At 40.6% G+C, this 16440-nt stretch overlaps 1 protein-coding gene across 1 annotated transcript in view; it reads right to left on the bottom strand.

Annotated features, from left to right (window-relative positions):
• Window positions 1-16440, bottom strand: part of SLC28A3 (solute carrier family 28 member 3) — a 194008-nt gene that overhangs the window by 19804 nt on the left and 157764 nt on the right. The window lies entirely within an intron of this gene.

Genomic DNA, 16440 nt, shown 5'->3' with positions numbered 1-16440 from the left:
TGTATATCATTCATAAGATATAAAGTTCCATAGACAAACAAAATAAAAAATACTAGAATTTGTTTTCATACTTCAAAGCAAATTTTCAGAATGGATATCACTATATTTATTGAGAAATTAAAAGGGACATTAAAACTAAAACATTTATTTCACTATTTAGATAGAACATACAATTTTAAAAACGTTCCACATATACTGCCCAGCTATTTACAAAAAATTATATTTTCTATCCCTTTAAGGAGATATTGGTTATCGTCTCCGTCCCTCAGTATATCGTAATGAAAACAACTTTCCAATTTACTTTTATTATAGATTTTGCTTCATTCTCTGAGCATCCTTTTCTAAAAGAGCAGCAATGCACTACTGGGGGATAACTGAATACTTTGAGTGAGCCAATGACAAGAGGCATAAATGTGCAGCTACCAATCAACAACTAGCTACCAATAGTGCATTACTACTCCTAAGCCTACCTATGTATGCTTTTCAACAAATTATATCAAGAGAACAAAGCAAACTAGATAAAATAAGTACATTGGAATGCTTAAATTTGACTTTTTTGTCTCTTTAAGCTATAGAGGACAATTTATCAAAGGTCTTACGGATCAGGTCCGCAAGACCTCGCTGAATGCGGAGAGCAATACGCTCTCTGTATTCAGCATTGCACCAGCAGCTCACAGGAGCTGCTGGTGCAACGCCGCCCCCTGCAGACTCGCGGCCAATGGGCCCCCAGCAGGGAGGTGTCAATCAACCCGATCGTACTCGATCGGGTTGAATTGCGGTGATTCCTGTCCGCCTCATCAGAGCAGGCGGACAGGGTTATGGAGCAGCGGTCTTTAGACAGCTGTTTCATAACTGGTGTTTCTGGCGAGTCTGAAGACCGCCAGAAACACACCCTTCAAGCTCCATTCGGAGCTTGATAAATGGACCTCATAAAGTTAAAGATAAGTTGTATTAATATTATTTGTAATAGAAATAATAATAATCTATTACTGCTCTCACAGGCTTATTTAGTAAACATTAGCTATATGTTGTTGTGCAGTATGGTTATTCATTTGGTAATACTTTTGCTGGAATAGGCACTCAGTTCTTTGAAATAGCTAGAATACAAAAGACTCAAAAGTCAACAAGTCTCTTCAATCATATAGAATTTAAAGCTTCAAATAGATTTCTTTCCCCTCAAGTGCCACTTACGATACATATAGAGGACAGAAGCCCTACTGTGATTTTAAGACTTATTTTACTTACTAGAAAAAAAGGAAATGTCAACTAATTATCTGCAGATGCACCGTGGGCATCAATACAGAAACACCAGTTGCCAGATTATAAGTGGAGCGCAAAATATCACTTTCGCTAAAGCGTTATTTGTGCTCCATTTTGTAATACCAGCACATACAAATGTGCTTTGGTATAACAGGTGAGGTGCAATGCGAACGCGACCAATGGGAGTCTTGCCGTCTTGCTCATGCTGTCAGCAATGGGCAGCACATGTAAATATGCTTATGTACATATATATTTATGTGTTTATACATGTATATACACATATTAACACATAAATATATATGCCAATAAGCATATACATATATATTTACAGGGAACACACAGTTCCCATAGACCACAAGGTAAAGGCACTTTTCAGTGCCGTTTTCTTTCTAACAGCCTACAGTCGCTGACTTTTGCCCCCAAGAACTGCTAAGTGCATTTTTTTTAAAAAATGTTACATTAAAAAAAGAAAAAAAGAAAAATAACCCTTAAGTTTGGAGGCAATTGGGGCACATTTAGAAAATTAACCAGAGCTCTGACCTCTGGCTCTTTTTCTGAGCACTAATTGCTGCCACAAGCTTGTGTTAGCTATAACCAGTCACTTGTAATGGCTGGTTATTTATCACGTGCCCACAAACGGGCAAATTTGCCCATTTGCGAGAGCGCAATAATTTAGCACTCCACTTGTAATCTAGCTCCAGGTAAGCAGGCAATTTGTTTAGAGATGGTCTTGGTGTATACTGAGAGGGCAGAGAGCTGTATGAACAACAGTACATATGACTGATGCACCAGCACTGGACTGTCACTTGCATTACGTTATTACAATACACAGGGGCTCATAAAAAGGGGGAATAAAAGTAAGTTTCTAGGTGATAATGGTGTTGTAAGGAAGCAATAAACTTTGCATTTTCATACTATAATGAACTATGTGGTTTGTTTATGTATATTTACAATGGTCAGGCTCAGCTTTATCTCATAGTAGTGAAATGTTGACAGCGTCTTAAACAAAACAAAGGAATCTTTGTTATTCTTTTACTCCCTGTAACATTTTCATGAATATTCAGTAAGCATAAATAGCCTCCCAAACCCAACATAGCTCTAAACAAAGCAAAGATCACATTCCAGAATCTCTTTATATAAATAATTTCCCAGAACCAGTGGGTTAGGTAACATCTCCCCTAAAGTAACTGGTACAGCAGTAAAGGAATTTTATTTTTTTCCCATTGGGTAGGCTGTTGTTTCATAATTGCTTTCCTGTATTGGAGTGTTGAAATGATTACTATTGTATATCCAATTTAGTTCTCAGAAAACTATACATAGAAATATGGCCACTGATTGGTCACATTGAATTAGGCTACAAAATGAAAAAAAAACCCATTAAATTGAAACACTATATGAATGTGTAGATGATGTCATCTAGTGGTAGGTTTTTGTACTACGCTAGTACTTTTTAGTTGTTTCATTGGTCTGTACTCAATAAATCTTGCTTGTGAAGCTAATTTTTTCCAAAAATATAAACTTGCTGCAACATTGCAACTCTAAAATTGTGGAATTTCTAAAGATTTGTACTCACTTGTCACATCTGCGACTTGTGAGTCAATCTCCATTATAAATAATGTAGCAGCATTTACCTCTAGGCAGATAGAATGATTTCTGCTATGAAGGATAGCAGCATCAGAAACACTTTTAAAATGTTATGGACCAATGGGAAAAAATCTCCCTATTTAAAACAGTCCACGATACATAACAAAACCAGCATGGGAATGTTCTACAATTACAAATGTTTAGATAAACAAAAGTTTGCTAATGGTTTGCGTTTGTGAGGTGCAATGTATTGGGCACCTAACACAACTATGGATGTTAATGGCAAGAACTGCTAGTAAAATAACCTATGGAAGACTTCCGGTGGGCGGGCGCTGAGTGTGGACGCAGGGAAAAGAGCTCTGGTACCTGTGGCTCCTCAAACTTAGCTAAAAAGCAACTAAATAGCCCGAAAAAGCTGATCTCCATGACAGGAGGGAATACTACCTGTCTGGAGCATGGCCAGCACGGAATCCGTCATCTGATTCCCCCACTGCCATAGTCGCTGGAAACAGAAGGAGGAAAGCGGCTAAAGAAAAGGAGCGCCTCTAAGAGACAGACCCGGTCTTGAACCGGGGTGATACAGAGAGAGACCAGGAAGATTGTGGGTGTCCACGGCAAGCTTCGAGCCGACTTTGAGAGCAGAGGGGTGAGTCTGGCATCTGGCGGGAAACCGCCATCTTAGCACTCTGCAGGGGGACAAGAAGCGCAACGCACATAACTGCAGCGCTGCACATACTACACAGAAAAATACATAAGGGAGAGAGAGATTCCTAATACTAGACCCACATGACAGATAAGAGCTGACTGGGTGGAAAGACCGGATTGTGCCCCTTCTTTGCCTCACTACCAGACAGGAACTGCCTCTTACTATAAGCCCCCCATAACAGGAGCTAGGTAGAAATTGGGAATCCGGGCATAATTTTATTATACTAGCCATTGGGACTGTGGCCGTCAGTGGGTGCACGCAACCCACCTTATTTAACAACCGACACACGACCACAGAGAGTGTACGTCTCATCGCACACTGCAAACTCCAGCCTTTAACAACCAGAGAATCTGGGTGACCTGCAAGAACGTTATTATATACAGTGTTATCTATATCCTTTCCATCCAGACCTGTTGCACAACCATGGGTTTAAATCTCCTCCCCAGCCTAGTACAGCAATAATACGCTCCCTGCCAACCATACATTTTAAAAGGGTGCCTTTTTCTTCTGCAACCTGACAAATAATACAGCACAAACGATAGCACAATAGCTATTTCTCCATTTACCTCAAGCCTCACTCCAGGGGATAACTCTCATCTACACATAGAGAAGAGACACACAACGTTACCCTCTATGAAAGTAGACAAGTATTTCAAAGTGTCAGCATCACAAGCCATACCTATCATGGCAGGCAAGCAAAAATCATCAGACAAGAACAAGAAACAAGCAGCAGAGATACAGCCAGAGCCAACCACCCCCGCCCAAAGGGACATTAGCCTAGAACCACCACCAGACTTACTTTAAGACCTCAAGGCTTTTTTCCTTCTCAAAATGGACACGTTACAGGCGGGAATGGACACTCTCACTACTGAGATACGCCAATACTCCACCAGACTTCAACATGCAGAGCAGAGGATATAGGATGTAGAGGATTCTCAACACACTTCTTCCATAGCTGTACAACGCTTAGAACGCCAGAATTCCTCGTTACAGGACAAGCTCGAGGACCTCGAGAATAGATCCCGACACAACAATTTAAGGATTGTAGGGGTCCCAGAATCAATTAAAAACAAGGATCTTTTGGAATTCACAGCTTACACACTACCTAAGTTGTTGAAGATGGACCAAGAAACTATGCCTCTAGACATTGAGGCCGTCAACCTCAAATACACTGGAATTCCGCAGCGTATTTGTGGTGAGGCTGATTCGCCTTAGTTATCAAAGGCTAGAGACCGGCAAAAGTAGAATTTTGTGACGTAAACTTCGATCCGCCGGACTCAGTCCGACACAGATCGATTCTTACGTCACTCCAGATGTTCCGCACACAAGTTCGGCACAATCTGACTACTTTTGCTAGTTATAAAAAAACTAGCAGGTACGCTCGGCACTTTTCCGGCCCAGCGTACCTGGTTTTCAAACCGCCACCCTGGATGCGGCGGATCCCATAGGAATCAATGGGAGTCTGACCATAGCGAAAGTACAAGTTCGCTGCTGCCAGACATCCCATTGATTCCTATGGGAACTGTCTACACCTAACACCCTAACATGTACCCCGAGTCTAAACACCACTAATCTGTCCCCCCTACACCGCCGCAACTAAATAAAGTTATTACCCCCCTAAACCGCCGCTCCCGGAGCCCACCGCAAGCTACTCTATACATATTAACCCCTAAACCGCCGCTCCCGGAGCCCACCGCAACCTATATTAAATTTATTAACCCCTAATCTGCCCCCCCTACACCATCGCCACCTATAATACATTTATTAACCAATCAGATTGAGCTTGCATTCTATTGGCTGATCGAAACAGCCAATAGAATGCGAGCTCAATCCGATTGGCTGATTGGATCAGCCAATCGGATTGAACTTGAATCTGATTGGCTGATTCAATCAGCCAATCAGATTTTTCCTACCTTAATTCCGATTGGCTGATAGAATCCTATCAGCCAATCGGAATTGAAGGGACGCCATCTTGGATGACGTCCCTTAAAGGAGCCTTCATTCGTCGGTAGTCCGTCGGTAAAGAAGGATGTTCCGCGTCGGCGGGATGAAGATTCAAGACCCGGCTTGGAAGATGACATCGCCCGAATAGAAGACTTCTTCAGCGCCTCTTGGAAGATGACATCGCCTGGATGGAAGACTTTTTCAGCGCCGCTTGGAGGATCACTTCATCGGATGGAAGATTTCTTCAGCGCCGCTTAGAGGATCACTTCTGCCGGTCCGGGTCTCCTCTTCAGTTCCATCGGTGGCTCGGCTGAGTGAAGACGACTAAAGGTAGGATGATCTTCAGGGGATTAGTGTTAGGTTATTTTAAGGGGGGTTTGGGTTAGATTAGGGGTATGTGGGTGGTGGGTTTTAATGTTGGGGGGGGGGGTTGTATTTTTCTTTTACAGGCAAAAGAGCTGAATTCTTTGGGGCATGCCCCACAAATGGCCCTTTTAATGGCTTGTAAGGTAAAAGAGCTTTGAACTTTTTTTAATTTAGAATAGGGTTTGTTTTTATTTTGGGGGGGTTTGTTATTTTATTAGGGGGCTTAGATAAGGTGTAAGTAGATTAAAATTGTTGTAATATTTTTAAAATGTTTGTAACCTATTTTTTTTATTTTTTGTAACTTAGCTTTTTTTTATATTTTGTACTTTAGTTAGTTTATGTAATTGTATTTAATTGTAGTTATTTGTAGGTAATTTATTTAATTTATTTAACGATAGTATAGTGTTAGGTTTAATTGTAACTTAGGTTAGGATTTATTTTACAGGTAATTTTGTATTTATTTTAGCTAGGTAGTTATTAAATAGATAATAACTATTTAATAACTATTCTAACTAGCTAAAATAAATACAAAGTTACCTGTAAAATAAAAATAAATCCTAAGATAGCTACAATATAATTATTATTTATATTGTAGCTATATTAGGGTTTATTTTAAAGGTAAGTATTTAGTTTTAAATAGGAATAATTTATTAAAGTATAGTGTAGTGTTAGGTGTAATTGTAACTTAGGTTAGTTTTTATTTTACAGGTAAATTTCTCTTTATTTTAGCTAGGAAGCTATTAAATAGTTAATAACTATTTAATAGCTATTGTACCTAGTTAAAATAAATTGAAATTTGCCTGTAAAATAAAAATAAATCCTAAGATAGCTACAATATAATTATTATTTATATTGTAGCTATATTAGGGTTTATTTTAAAGGTAAGTATTTAGTTTTAAATAGGATTAATTTAGTTCATAATAGAAATATTATTTAGATTTATTTAATTAATATTTAAGTTAGGGGGGTGTTAGGGTTAGTGTTAGACTTAGGTTTAGGGGTTAAAAAATTTATTACAGTGGCGGCGGTGTAGTGGGGGGCAGGATAGGGGTTAATAAATTTATTATAGGTGGCGACGGTGTAGGGGGGGCAGGATAGGGGTTAAAAGGTATAATGTAGGTGGCAGCGGTGTCTGGGCACGGCGGTTTAGGGGTTAATACATTTATCAGAGTTGCTGCAGGGTCTAGGAGCGGCGGTTTAGGGGTTAATACATTTATCAGAGTTGCGGCAGGGTCTAGGAGCGGCGGTTTAGGGGTTAATACATTTATCAGAGTTGCGGCAGGGTCTAGGAGCGGCGGTTTAGGGGTTAATAACTTTATTTAGTTGCGGGGGGCTCCGGGGCGCCGGTATAGGGGGTAGAACAGTGTAGTTAGTGTGAGTGCTTAGTGACAGGCTAGCAATAAAGCTGGGAAAAAGCCGAAGAGCAGCGAGATCGGATGAGTGATAACTCTCACAGTCTGCTGCTCATCGCCCCGCGGCTTTTTGACAGCTTTATTTGATAACTTAGGCGAAATTTTTCAGGTCCGTGGCGGCGATGTGAGGCGAGCTTAGGCGGGCGTATTGGGCCGGCGAAGGCAGGAAAGTTGACACGTTGATAACTACCCCCCATAGAACAAGCACATAGAATAGGGCCTGAACACCTACCTGCCAGACCCAATCAAAGACCGAGACAAGTCATCTTCAAGTTACTCAGATATCAAGAGAAGATGGCAGTTCTAAAAGCATACAGATCCCAACCCGACCTCCTCTTTGAAGGCCACAAGCTCCTCCTCTTTCCGGACTTTTCTGCTGAGGTGGCTAGAGAACAGAAGGAGTTTGCTCCCCTTTGTTCTAAACTTCGCTCCATGGGCCGTCAGGCCTCACTTCTCTACCCTGCTAAGTTGAGACTGACATCACCTGGGGGTGCCAAGTTCTTCACGACCCCGCAACAACTACAGGAGTTCCTTGATACGGAAGCCCGCCATGAAGAAGGCTGAAAGGAATACGCAGTCCAATGTTTTCCACCTCATCCTGTCCATTTGATAAAATGGATGCCGGGACATTAAGATCACTGATGTTACTCAATCTAAAGTCTAAGTATTTGTTTTTATATGTTTTGTTTTTGTCTGTATTGCTCTCTCCTCTTGCTATTGTCACACCTTCCAAGTTGTCCATACTTGAATCCCACAAGAGACTAAAGTCAATTTTCCACCTACCCCATAGATGCTGTTCTATCTTCTCAACTCTGAGTGTGATCTACTTGTCCTGCCCTTCCTTCTTTCCTCCCCCCCATCTCACCATGTTATGTATGACGTTATTTGCAAAGTTGCCAAAGGTTCCCAGTTAGGCCATCCGGTGTTTAAGTATTTACTCTTAAATGTTTTGGTTTCTTTCCCTATTGATGTACATCTTCAAGAATGTTTATACTTGAATGTCATTTGGGTTCAAAACCAACTCGCCCCCCCCCCCCCCATGAGTGCTGCCTTACCCAATTAATCCTGCGTGTGTTTGATTTACGCTGCCCTTCCTTTTCCTTTTTCTCTCCCCACCCACTGCATTATGTCTTGTATAATGTTACTGTCAAACTTGCCAGAATATCACAAATGTACTGTTTTACCTCCTTAGATCATTTGAGGAGCACCCGGATTCCGCCCAGACACCTGAATGTGGAACGCATGGATAGTAAGTCAATATCACCCCGCACAAACATACCTCAGCTTCATATACCTTGAATTGCTGTACCTCCTTGTCTACCCTCGACTCCCCCTTCTGACGTCCTCACCACCTCCAACCTTCATGACCAGAGACAGTATAGCTCCACAACTTATACACCCACTACTAAGTATGTATCACATTTACCCTCTATCTATCAGCACCATGCCACATTTGCTTAAGATAATTTCTTGGAATGTGGGAGGTATTACCTCCCCAGCCAAACGCAGCATGGTGTTACAGCACCTGAGGCGCCTCCGTGCGGACGTTGCCCTCTTACAAGAGACGCATCTCACGGAACCTGAGCATGAGAAATTGCAGTGCCGTTGGGTAGACAAAGTTTTCTACACTCCCACAGAGGGAAGGAATAGAGGAGTAGCGATACTTGTCAGAAAGGGACTTTCAGTACAAATCCATCCTATGACAATAGATCAGGGAGGAAGATACATTATAGCCAGCCTGTCCGTAGACTATCAATCATACATTTTAGTTAACATCTATGGTCCTAATCAACTAAACCCACAATTTTGGCACACCCTTCAGACCATCCTAACTACACATGCAGACAAACCATTACTGCTAGGAGGGGACTACAATCTGGCACAGGACTTACCACTGGACTGTAGGGCTGACAACCACACAAAACGACAGGAGAAAATCTATGCTAAAAAAAGGAAAAAGGAGACGGCAATTATTGCCGCCTTCAAGACCTCACTAGGCCTCATAGATCCATGGTGCTCGCGCCACCCGACTAGGAGAGATTTTACATGTGTCTCAAAAATGCACAAAACGCTATCACGCATTGACTATTTTTTATGTTCTAAACAATTATACACGCAAATACAACAAACGGACATCTCGGACATCAAAATTTCGGACCATGCACCCATTTGGCAGCAACTTGGCCCTAGACCCAACACTCACACCTATGAGAATTGGAGATTCCCTACCTATTTATACCACAATACCGAATTCAGACAGCATTTAAAAACTCACTGGGAGGAATACTACAATTTCAACATACAACATTTTTACAATCCAGGGGTGTTTTGGGGAGCATCCAAGGCGGTTATGCGAGGCCAAATCACCAGTTTTACAGCGCACTACAACGCCAAGCGGAAAAAGTTAGCAACTGTTAGTGCAACAGAAGTTACAATGGCATATAACCAATATTTGACCACCCCTCCCCCAGGCATAGACACAACTACTATGAGAAAAAGAAGTTAAGAGAGGATGCCCTGGTCCAACAGGACCGCCTTTTCCAGACATATAGAAAAGGCAGGTTTTATAGAGTTGGGGACAAAACAGGGAGACTGCTAGCCAACATGGTTAAACTGATCAACCCGAAATCAATCATCCCATCCATACAAGTGCAAGGGACATACCGTTCAGACACCCACTCAATCACAAATTAATTTTTTAACTTCTACTCCACACTCTACACAGCCCAACCAAGCACACAGAGTGACAAGGAACATTTCTGGGATAAAATTACTCCCCCCACCCTTAGTCCAGAAAACCTAGAGAAACTTAATGCCCCAATAAAGGCGCCAGAAGTCTTAAGAGCAATCAAGAAGACCAAATTGGGAAAAACTCCTGGCCCTGACAAAGTGCCGGTTGAATACTACAAACTCCTACAGCAGGAACTTAGTCCCCTTCTGGCACAAACTTTCACGGCATACTTGCAGGGTTCACTGACGCCCCCAGCTGACTTCGCGGATGCACTTATGTGTCTAATCCTGAAGCCAGGTAGAGACCCGACGGTTCCAACATCATACAGGCCAATAGCACTCTTGAACAATGAATAAAAATTATTCACCACAGTTCTGGCAACTAGACTAGCGACAGTATTAGGTACGGTCATACACAAAGACCAAACAGGTTTCATGAAACACCGTTCTTCGGTTGCCAATATCCGCAAAACCCTAGCGGTTATAGATCATTATTGGCGGGAGAGACAGGGGAGTAATGATGGCAACCAAACTGACCTGGAGACACCTCGAGAGGCGTGCCTTTCCTCTCTGGAAACTTTCATAATCTTATACAAACACTATACCATAACCCACGCACTTCAATAATAGTAAATGGCTTGGTATCTCATCTCTATCTTGGACGGGGAACTAGGCAGGGATGTCCTCTTTCCCCTCTTTTATTCAATTTAGCCATAGAACCCCTAGCTATATATATATAAGAAACATGATACCGGCACTGCAGATAGGATCCCACTCAATGCACTTATCACTATATGCAGACGACCTACTCTTATACGTAAATAATCCGACCATTAACATCCCTAAATTGATCTCCATATTCCATCAGTTTGGAGTTATTTCAGGGTACAAAGTAAACCTGGACAAATCAGAACTGACTTACCTCACCAGAACATGCCCCTCCACACCAATGCCAGATAAACCCAGGGTCACAGACGGCTCATTCAAATATTTAGGCCTCCACTTGCATGTCAACCCGAATTTAATTTACAAATTAAATATCCCACCAGTGATTATGCAGATCAGAGTGCTCTTAAAGAGATGGGCTAAATTGACAATTGCCTTGTCGGGCCGAGTGAGCTTAATTAAAATGATAGCAATGCGCAAACTGTTATACCCTTTACAACTGCTTCCCTTCCTGCTAACGCGGAAAGACTTAGGGAGCTTTTGACACATTCGTGTGGAACTCTAAGAAACACAGAATCAGCAGAATGAAACTAGCCCTACAGTTTGACAAAGGGGGACTGAAACTCCCGAATGTAGAGTGGTATAACTGGGCGACGTTAGCAAAACTAGTCTTTGACTGGTTGGCACGTACATCAGTTTTTAATGATGAACACCTCCAGAGATCATTAGCGCACCCGCTTCACTTAGAATTCCTGCCACATGCCCCCTTACACACTCTTCCTGACCATATCAGAGACAATATTTTATTCAAAGACCCGCTTAGAGCCTGGAAAAAAATTATGCAAACACTGGAAACTCCCTCCTGAAATCATTAAACACCTTCCACTACAGGGCAACCCTACCTTCCTTCCGGGTATGACCACTAGAACCTTTGCCATATGGGGAGAGAGGGGATTAACTGCAATCTCACAACTGATTGACCCGCTCACGAACAAGGTATTCTCACTAACCCACTTACAAGACAGATTTGACCTTCCAAGACATAGCACATTTGCATACCTTCAGGCCACTCACTACACGCATAAGTTGCTTTCTGAAGGGCTTTGTGGCAAAACTACTACCCCGATTGACACTATCTGCTGCCTGACTAAAGAAGGGCTTCATTCTATCTCATACATTTACGGTTTAATCTTGGAGGGCAAAACCACTGAGACCTTACAACACCTGAGTGCCAAATGGAAACAACACGCTGACATCGATGTCACCGAGGACATGATCTTGGATAGCTTTAAACTAGTAGCGAAAAGTACCCTTGCAACTTCATATAGGGAGATGCATCTTAGATTTATACACCTAAGTTACATAACCCCCCATTTGCGGGCCAAATGGGTCCCGGAGGCATTAGACATATGTCTCAAATGCTCCTCACCTAGACCAGATGTTAAGCATCTATTCTGGAGCTGCCCTAAAATAGCCCAATACTGGGGTAGAGTCCAGTATTGGCTATCAAAGATTTGTGGCACAGCTATAGTCCTCACGGTTCAGGACGCCTTCTTTCTTAGGGGACACACACGGAGCACCTCACATGACCGCTTCCTAAACACCACCATATTGCTAGCTAAAAAATTGATCTTACGACAATGGGCCGTGAGCAAACCACCACACATCTCTCAGCTTACTAGCTCCCTACACGCACAAGTACTGATTGAGCAGGCAGACGTTAAAGGAGACCTAGAGACACGAATCAAAGCCTTCTGCACAAAATGGCAACCTTATCTACTGTCCTTGTCTGCTAATAGATACACCCAGATATTGGCACCCTTCACCAACAGCACATATCTTATGACAGAGAGGCTAAGGGGAAACTGGCGTGTGAGAAACCTGAATAACACCTGATTCCGAAGATACTCCCCCTTCCTCTTTTTCTTTTCCCCCCTCTACCCTACTCTACCTCTCCATACTAAGAGATTTGCTCATATGGAGTGCTTTAACACATAGCACTTAACATGCTTCACAGAGGGCGGACCGGGTGTCTCCTCCCCTCATACTCATCATACTCATCAGGTTTGGGAGAATATTAAGTATGCGATCTTTATTTTTTAGAGTTATGAGCCTTGTTGCCTTGTTATCTTGTTTTGAAATATAATGCATGATTGTATAGCCCTTCTTAAAATACTCAGGTGGGAGGGTGGCGCGACCTCTCTCCCTCCTTTTTCCCCTTAACATGTCTCCCTCCTTTCCATCCTTAACACACTCCCCCCCTCCCGGCCCCACCCCCCTATCCTTTCTCCTCTAACCTTATCCCCCCCCCCCTCTCCTTTCATCTTTTTCCCATCACCCCTCCCCTCCCATCTTTTCTCATCCCCCCTCCCCTGGTTTATTTTTTAAAAAAAAGAGTGCCCCGGATGGGTGTTTCTCACTTCAGGAACGTATCAGACCTATATGTATCCTATGATGTAGATTTATCACTATCTTGCCGATGCTATGTAATTTAAACTGTTGATACTCATGTATTTATTTCTACCTGTTGTGGTGCACCCGTTGGGGGTTTTCTCAATAAATAAAGATATATAAAAAAAAATAACCTATGGAAAATATTGGTGAAGCAATGCTTCTTTCAGTAACCTTTGCTGAAACTTAAATTATTTTATGCCTTTATAATGGCAACCTTCCAAGAGTCTATGGGCTCGATTTATCAAATGTCGAGCAGACATAATTTGCTATAGGGAATCATGTCTGCTGGACATCGCTGCAGGTAGATGATTTGCTATAGGGAATCATGTCTGCTAGACATCGCTGCAGGTAGATGATTTGCTATAGGGAATCATGTCTGCTGGAGATCGCTGCAGGTAGATGATTTGCTATAGGGAATCATGTCTGCTGGACATCGCTGCAGGTAGATGATTTGCTATAGGGAATCATGTCTGCTGGAGATCGCTGCAGGTAGACAGCGTACACTGTACGCATTTATTATTGCACAAGCATTTCACCAGAAATGCTCGTGCAATGCCACCCCCTGCTCACTGGTGGCCAATAGGCCACTAGCAGGGGCTGTCAATCATCCCGATTGTATCAGATCAGGATAATTTTAATCTTACGACCACTGCTTCTTAACTTTCATTTCAGGTGAGTCTGAAACAATGGGTCTCCGAAGAAGCATCCGCTGCTTGATACATGGAACCCTATGAATCTAGCCTAAGGAATACCAGACATAATTGTTTATTTTATTGCTGTTTATTTGCTGTTTTATGTATTGAAGCTTACCCAAAAGTTATTATTTTCTGAATGGTTGTTGTGTCAAGATACATTTATTTATTAATATATGCTCAAGTATGGAGCTATACTACTAATATATATATATATATATATATATATATATATATATATATATATATATATATATATATATATATATATATATATATAGATATATATATATATATATATATATATATATATATATACATACATACAGTATAAATATATATGTGTGTGTATGTATATATACGTAATAACATGTTTATTTTGATATAGATATACTGCACTGGAAAAAAAATTAAGAGATCACTGCAAAATTATCAGTTTCTCTGGTTTTACTATTTATAGGTGTGTGTTTGAGTAAAATGAATGTTTCTTTTATTCTATAAACTATTGACAACATTTCTCCCAAATTCCTAAAAAAATATCATTTAAAGCATTTTTTTACAGAACATGACAACTGGTCAAAATAACAAAAAAAGATGTAGTTTTATTCAGACCTTGAATAATGCAAAGAAAATAAGTTATTCCATTTTAAACAACACAATACTAATGTGTTAACTTAGGAAGAGTTCAGACATGAAAGCTGTTATAAAAAATCAGGGTTATTCCATCAAATATTGATTTCTGAACTCTTGTTAAGTTAACACATTAGTATTGTGTTGTTTAAAATGGAATAACTTCTTTTCTTTACATTATTCAAGGTCTGAATAAAACTACATCTTTTTGGTTATTTTGACCAGTTGTCATTTTCTGTAAAAAAATACTTTAAATGATATTTTTTTTTAGGAATTTGGGAGAAATGTTGTCAGTAGTTTATAGAATAAAACAGAAATGTTCATTTTACTCAAACACATACCTATAAATAGTAAAAACAGAGAAACTGATAATTTTGCAGTGGTCTCTTAATTTTTTTCCAGAGCAGTGTATCTTATATTGCACCTATTCAACATAATAATCAACATTAATGAGACATTTTCCTTGAAGTATGCTGGGATTTTATTTCTGGACATAAAACCGACTAACAGACGGCTAGATTACGAGTTGTGCGTTAAGGTAAAAAAGCAGCGTTAAGAGGTCCTAATGCTGCTTTTTTACGCCCGCTGCTATTATGAGTCTTGCAGGTATAGGTGTACCGCACACTTCTTTGGCCTTACCGCAAAACGACTTACGTAAACTTCGTAAAGTCTTTTTTCTATGGGACTTCCATAGCGCCAGTATTACGAGTCTGTCCTGGGAGGCCAAAAAGTGAGCGGTACACCCTACCCCGTCAAGAGTCCTAACGCATTTAAAAGTCAGTAGTTATGAGTTTTATGGTATAACGCCGTAACATAAAACTCATAACTAAAGTGCTAAAAAGTACACTAACACCCATAAACTACCTATTAACCCCTAAACCGAGGCCCTCCTGCATCGCAAACACTAAAATTACAATTTTAACCCCTAATCTGCCGCTCCGGACACCGCCGCCACCTACATTATATTTATGAACCCCTAATCTGCTGCCCCCAACATCGCCGCCTCCTACATTATATTTATTAACCCCTAATCTGCCACCCCCAATGTCACCGCAACCTACCTACACTTATTAACCCCTAATCTGCCGCCCCCATTGTCGCCGCCACTATAATAAACATATTAACCCCTAAAACGCCACACTCCCGCCTTGCAAACATTAGTTAAATATTATTAATCCCTAATCTGCCGTCCCTAACATCGCCGCCACCTACGTACACTTATTAACCCCTAATCTTCCGCCCCCAACGTAGCCGCCACTATACTAAATTTATTAACCCCTAACCCTAACACCCCTTAACTTAAATATAATTACAATAAATCTAAATAAAAATTCCTATCATTACCTAAATTATTCCTATTTAAATATTTCACAATTTAATAACTACCTAGCTAAAATAAATACAAAAGTACCTGTAAAATAAAACCTAACCTAAGTTACAATAACACCTAACACTACACTATAATTAAATACATTTACTAAATTAAATACAATTAAATAAATTAAATACATTAAATAAATTAAATACAATTAAATAAATTAACTAAATTAAAAACAATTAACTAAATTAAAAACAATTAAATAAATTAAATTAAATTAGCTAAAGTACAAAACCCCCCCCACTAAATTGCAGAAAATAATAAACAAATTACAGATATTTAAACTAATTACACCTAATCTAATAGCCCTATCAAAATAAAAAAAAGCCCCCCCAAAATAAAAAAAAACCCTAGCCTAAACTAAACTACCAATAGCCCTTAAAAGGGCCTTTTGCGGGGCATTGCCCGAAAGTAATCAGCTCTTTTACCTGTAAAAAAAAATACAAACAACCCCCCCAACAGTACACCCTTAAAAAACCTAACACTACGACTAACCGACAACTAAAGACAAATGAAGGTACCTTTAAGTGACATCATCCAAGATGGCGTCCCTTAGATTCCGATTGGCTGATAGAATTCTATCAGCCAATCGGAATTAAGGTAGAAAAAATCATATTG

Source organism: Bombina bombina, chromosome 2 (assembly GCF_027579735.1).
Source record: "Bombina bombina isolate aBomBom1 chromosome 2, aBomBom1.pri, whole genome shotgun sequence".
Lineage (NCBI taxonomy): Eukaryota > Metazoa > Chordata > Amphibia > Anura > Bombinatoridae > Bombina > Bombina bombina.
Note: the sequence above shows the minus strand (reverse complement) of the source record. Positions and strands in the feature narration are given on the sequence as shown.